Consider the following 6,397-nt stretch of genomic DNA (forward strand, 5'->3'; position numbering starts at 1 on the left):
CTTCTCATTCTGTTTTTTTTTTGTCCACCAGGGAAACTAAATGTATAGATTTACCAAAGCAAGAAAAATAACTCTTAATTATGTACAGTGATGTCTCCAAAGTTGAGATTACGCTATTCCAACATTCTATGAGACTTCACTTTTTTAACCACGTCTATCTAATGACGCAAAGAACAAAATCGGTGTTCATTGTCAAAATGTCTCTGGAGTGAAAAGTCTAGCAGTCTTGCTCTTTTGTATTTATTTTTTACACGTAAAGAGAATTGAATATTTGTTTACCTTGATTACTTCAAGAAAAGATCTTTTTGAAACACCTTTTTCCTTTACCGGAAGCAACTCATTTTTTTGTCCTGAAATCTTGTTGTACAAAATAACGTCTCACAAATGGTTTGTCCTCGCAAGAAGCATATCTCTGTCTCTTCCAGTTATTTCAAGCTCAAGTTTATAAACTACAATGCAAATCACCGAGAATGTTTCCCTATTATCATTACTACTAGCCGATGCACACTTCTGAGTACATGCAGAAATAATCGGTGTTTTGAAACTTGTCCTTATCTTCGGAGCTTGTGCTGTTTTTCAGCTGGCAGATTTTCTTCCCTTTTTCGCTTTTCTTGATGTTGAAGGAGCGACATCCGGGCTCCTTGGCGCAGGCTGAGCCACAGGCGACCACGCCCTCGGTGATAAACTCCCGGATGCTGTGGTCGAGGAGGCAGGTTGAGTTGAGAATGCGGCCGTGGGTGTCGGTAGAGAGGCAGTATCGACGGGGTTGGGTTGAGTGGTGAGGACAAGCCGCCTGATGAGCACATACTGCCTTATGATTCACAGAACAAGAACCGTCATCCATTTTGTCATTAAAATATCCAAATATGTATGCACAATCTTGATTGTCTTGGAAATCATCTGGTTGCTTAGCACTCCATTCCAGGAAGGGCTCTCTTCCTTCCTGGCCGTCACACTCCAAGTTCCTTCCGCTTCCTTGTCAGTGCAAGCAATCCAGACATGGTAGTTACTGTCCAGCTTTCGGGCCAAGTCCACCATGAACTTCATTTCTTCCAGCGAGCGAGGAGCGGCCATCTTGCCTCCCAAATCTTGGCATTTTGTCTTGGCGTCATCCCAACTATGCGGTGACGGAGTGATGCGATAGCACACGTAGTGCCACATTTGCCACTGTGACGGGCAAGAACAGCTGACAGCTGGTTGAGCCGGGCAGATGTTATACGATCCCATTACTGCTGCGATAGAAGAAGAGATGGCCAAAATGACAACCAATTCTGGCGAATACATGATTTGTTTGGTAGGCAACAGGTTTCAATTACTTGCCGTTTTTATTCTAAGCGTACGTACACGGAGTGGAGACTTATAGCCAAAGTGAGCACTTGAGACCGCAGTGAACGAAAACAACCAATTCGACATCAGTTGAAAAGCTAGTTGTTATGGCAACAATTTTGAATACATGTAGGTCAGTGAATCAATATTAAATTGTTCCGACAATTCTTTAATTAGTGCGGGGGCTAGAACTACGCGAGGCATTTTATATTGGCTGCTGGCCGACCGAGCAATCAAAATAGATCTTCAGCCATGACGAAGTAATTTATTTGTACCACGAATTGTTAACAATTTCCTGCTGTACGTGGCAGGAAATTAACCACTTAAATGGAGCCCTAACCTTTCAATGTGTAAAAGCGATACCAATGGGTGCTCGGAAATACTCGGGGGCTATCCGATTGTCGACGAAATGAATTCGGCAAACTTCGGACATATTCGGAAAAAGGAGGATTTCCTCCCGTTTTAGTCACGTAACGTTAATTGTAATACAATGTATTACCGGAGGCTACCTGACCTAAGATTCATCAGGAATAGTCAGAATTTTTGTTCTGGAAACCAGACTACGATGATGGGGGAACTTGCAACCAGTCTATGCACCTGTCTTTTATGGGTGTCAAGAAGGGGTCGTTTTTCAAACCGATCCGCGCGAATCCAGAAGGGGGGCGGTCAAAAACCACCCCTCCCCCGATCTTACGCAAAGAAATATATTAAAAATAATCTGCCAACCCCCCCCCCCTGCACTTTGACACCCCAATATACTGGTAATAATATAGTTTTCACGATCGTTAGATTTGAACAACGCCGCCATTAAAGGTATGGCACGAGCCCCTCCCCCCCCCCCCGACATGGTCACCGTTTTAGCCAATTTTTGGCTAACTTTGACAGATTATTTTGTTAAAAAGCACGAGTGTGACAGAAAATTTGACAGAATAATTTTTTTTGGTGGATTTCTGGCAGAATTCTGCAAAAAAGAGAGGTTATTTGACAGAAAAACATAGCAAATTAAAATAAAAAATAGTACGCTTGTTGAAAAAAGCTTCAATCCTTTCAAACAAAGCCTTGTATAATGGGACAGGTTGGCTGGTCTAGGTTCTAAGGTTCACTGGGAACCGGACTCCGTCGTGACGCAATCGCGTTTTGCATGAAATTTACGCAATTTCATAACGTGACTATAGATTGTTTATAATGTAATTTGAACCTTAAGTAAGGCAATGCTACAACATCTGCATGTGATTTAAAGTGTTTATAGTGTATTTCGAGTAATTCTGGGGAATTTCGCAGATTTTTTTTATAAATCTGACAGATTTTTGAAGTGCATTTGTAGAATTTGGCCATGACCTTACGGGTCAGACTTCCCTCGCCTCTATTAATTTACGGAGGCCAACCGTCCGGAGAAAAAAAACAACCTGTCTACATTTCAGCTTTGATTTGCTGATGACCCCCCCCCCCCGCAAAAAATTCCTGGATCCGCCCCTGCCATCAATCTCGAGTACGTTAAAGGTATAGACCATCATTTTGCAATTTGTGCATTTTGTTCAAGTGCTCAAAATCTAAAGAAGGATGCTGAACAACTAACCTGATGAAGTTTCAGCTCAGCTTCAGCTGTATATTTCGAGAAAAACAACATTTAGGATCTCGATTTCAAATCAAAAGTTGCTGAATCATGTTTTGAATTGGGCCTGAATTCAGCGTCCGAGACAGGTTCTCACAGACCGATTGCAGCTACGCGATGTCGCGCACTGATCCGACGAATTCGCAACCGCGCGCGCGTGTGCGTTGTGCCAATGCTTGCGCACGCTTCGCCGAATAAAAAAGCGAACTACTAATTTGAATTTCCTACGGTGCTTCCTAAGAATCACCACGTAGGAAAGGCCTTCTTTCGTTGATTACTCCAAATGACAGCTTGCCAGAAAGAATAATTTCACAGGGAGTTTAGTCCCCTTACTATCTTTCAACCAAGTATGTTTTTCAACAATAATTACGCCAGTTACTTTTTGGACAGCTGCAAATGATGGACTCTGGCTTTAAGTGCGTTTTTATGAGCCCGCATACCATGGTCCACCACGTTCAATTTGATGATATGTGTGGGCATAATGGACAAACATTACAGGGTTGCTAAATTGACTTGAACAATATATGAACGCAAAGGAAACTGTATTTGACGGTTCTACATGTTTAAAGAGTAGTCCGAAAAAGGCCTAGACCTATACCTGCTTCCTCCAGGAAAACACCTGTATTATTGGAGGTGTAGGCCCCACTTGCAGCCAAAATTAGGCAAATCTAATCGGTATGGATCATATTCGTCGTTATTGCTGCAATAGGGACGGCAGTTGCAACGGTAGGATAAGTGACTATATGTGAATGTCACAAAATGTTCACAGTGAAGAAAGAGTGAGTGCAAGACAATGGGCTGATGGGAAATAAATTGTACCAACCACCATCGAAAAAGACGTGTCCAGCCGGGGTAACAATAAAAAAAAAAAAACGTACTTCAATAATTATAGGATTCTTCTGTCGGACAAAAGGTTACTTTCTCAGCTTTACCACAAAAAAAACTCTGAAAACATTCTTCGTATTTTCACCGGACGCTGAGAATACCTTCGTATCAATTTTGCTTACATCTATCGCAACTTGAAGAAAAATGGCGGAGTCCTGGACAAGGTGTTCTACTACATGATGAAATACAATCACCAAACCCTCTCGAAACTGACCGAGTTGACTAAAACCGCCAACACAGTTCCGGGAGAGGAGTTTTTTTAGCTCCGATTTCGCAATCACAACAAGAACACGGCGACTCGTCCTAAGGGCGTATTTGGCGGATTTGTGTACGAGAGTTTTGATGAGATGGCGAGGCACCCAGAGAGAAAGTACTTCAAGATGGACGACGACATCGTGTACATCCACCATGGAACCTTCAGGCAGCTGATTGAGCAGCAAAACACCTCCGAGTGCTTCATTCATTTCGGCAACATCGGAGGCGGTATAACTGGCGATGTAGCTATATCCACCAAGAGATGGGTATCTTTGACAACGAGACTATCAACCCAAAGAAGCTGAAATTTGAGTTCAGCCGGAAAGGTCTCCCAAAGTGCGGCTGGAAATCTGCAGAATGTGCTGTGGTGGCAATGAATGCATTCTTCTATCACTACCAGAACAAATCACTGGAGAAATTACTATTTGACGGACGGTACCTGACCCCTGAAAGAGCTCGCTTCAGCATCAACTTCTTTCTACTGGATTCAAACCTAATTGACATTCAAGCCATGTTGGAAAGTGGACCAATTGGTGCAGACGATGAACATTGGTTAACAGTCATCTACTCCGGCAAAGTCAAGAATCCCAACTGCGTTGTAGGAAGGGCCTTTGTCGTACATTTTTCGTACTTCACTACCGTGCGGGAGATTACTAAACAAGGCTTTCTGCCAAGGTTTGAGATGATTGCACGTGATCTCGTAGAAGCTCTTCCTGAAGCACTTCAAGACATACTTGCCTTTAATAAAACACTTGGATCTTGAAAACCCTGACAGTTATTTCGCGCTGTTAATCGTTCGTTAGCCAAATTATAGTATAATGATTGGTTATTGGTAAAATTGCACTCACACACCAAGTGCCTTGTACATGCGATTCGTGGTGCAATAAACATTTTTTTAAATGTGTAACTTTTGAAACTCACTTTTTTTCTTTGTAACTTCTCAAAATTCAGGTTGAAAATGAAACGGGAGTCTTTTTCTCAATTTCAGTTGAAATTCTCAATTTTGAAATATTTAAGAATCCTGCAATGACACATAGATGAATTGGATTTATTCAACAAATTAGCAACCAGCGTGGAAGTTTTCCCCTTTTTCACGTAAGCCAAGTATTCATCATACAATCTGGATTGTTATAGTGTTTCCCAGGGAACTACCTGTTCAACTATTATAACTACTTGTTCGCTAGTGTCCAGTTTTTAGTCGATCGCACGTGTTCTTGTTTTCTCGTTCTTTTCCTTGATTGTTGTCTCTTGATGGTTTTTGTGTTTCGCCGACTTTTCCCACTCTATACTTGATTCGTTTTGTTTAATAACAATAAGAATTAAGAAGAAGAAAGCGTTTTGAATTGTGTTCACTCACCAAACACATTTATGAAGGCCAGGCAATTATCCACACAGCCCCGAGGCTATTTGGCTACCTTTATCCCAATGCCTAAATTTGAAAACTTGGTCCCATGGTCAATTTGACCTCGCTGGAGAATTACTCGTAACTCTGTCAAAATTTTCAGATTTGGACGTTTGATTTCTCATTGTAAAGTGGAAAAGCGTATCTTTAGAACCATACCTATATTATCTATTTATTGCTTTTCTTGTCTCTCACACAATAAAGCATCATTAGCTAGAGCTCGACCTTTTGGGGTTGAGGAGTCCTTTCTTTTCTTTTTCTTTTTCTTACACAATAATCATTTAAATTAAATATTACTTACTTAACGAGATAATTAAACATAGTACATATCTACTAAGTTTACCATCTTTGGCATCTGATCTCTTTTGTATTTGTTGTCTCTGAAAATATTTCCTCTTTTCTTTAATCACTAATTTTCGTTGCATTGTTACAACCTTTGGATACTAACACTTTTTCTTTTCAATTATAGTTCTGAACTTTGTTAACATTATGTTTTGTTCCATGTACTAACTAAGCTAATATAATTAGTAATTTATTTACTGGTAATATTTCTTTATCTTTTGTCAACTATTTTCACATGATTTTACTTCTGTGTTTTAACCTATTCTTGGCTGTTTTGGAGGGCCATCTCGCCACAACTAGCCCTGAACTTGATAAACATTATATTTTGGTCAATGTACCAAATAACTCAATTCAAGTATTAATTTATCGACTGTTTCTTCGTTGTTGTTGTCGGTTTTTTTTCATATCAAAAACTGATAACTTAATGTTTTACCCTGTTATTTTCACTGTATCTATATATATATTTTTTTCTTGTTACATTTGTTTCTTTGTAAGGACTCCTAACCCCAGAGGCTTGATGCCGTGTGTGGAAGGAGGGGTGGAGGAGGTGACGCAGTTGTTCTTTCAAATGGCTG

The 6,397-nt window shown here is 40.6% G+C and overlaps 1 pseudogene; it reads right to left on the bottom strand.

Moving 5' to 3' along the window:
• Positions 1 to 341: 341 nt before the first annotated feature.
• On the bottom strand, positions 342 to 1,299 carry LOC119718803 (annotated as a pseudogene).
• Between the last annotated feature and the right edge of the window lie 5,098 nt (positions 1,300 to 6,397).

The sequence above is a fragment of the Patiria miniata genome, unplaced genomic scaffold (genome assembly GCF_015706575.1).
Source record: "Patiria miniata isolate m_02_andy unplaced genomic scaffold, ASM1570657v1 HiC_scaffold_7, whole genome shotgun sequence".
NCBI classification, from domain to species: domain Eukaryota; kingdom Metazoa; phylum Echinodermata; class Asteroidea; order Valvatida; family Asterinidae; genus Patiria; species Patiria miniata.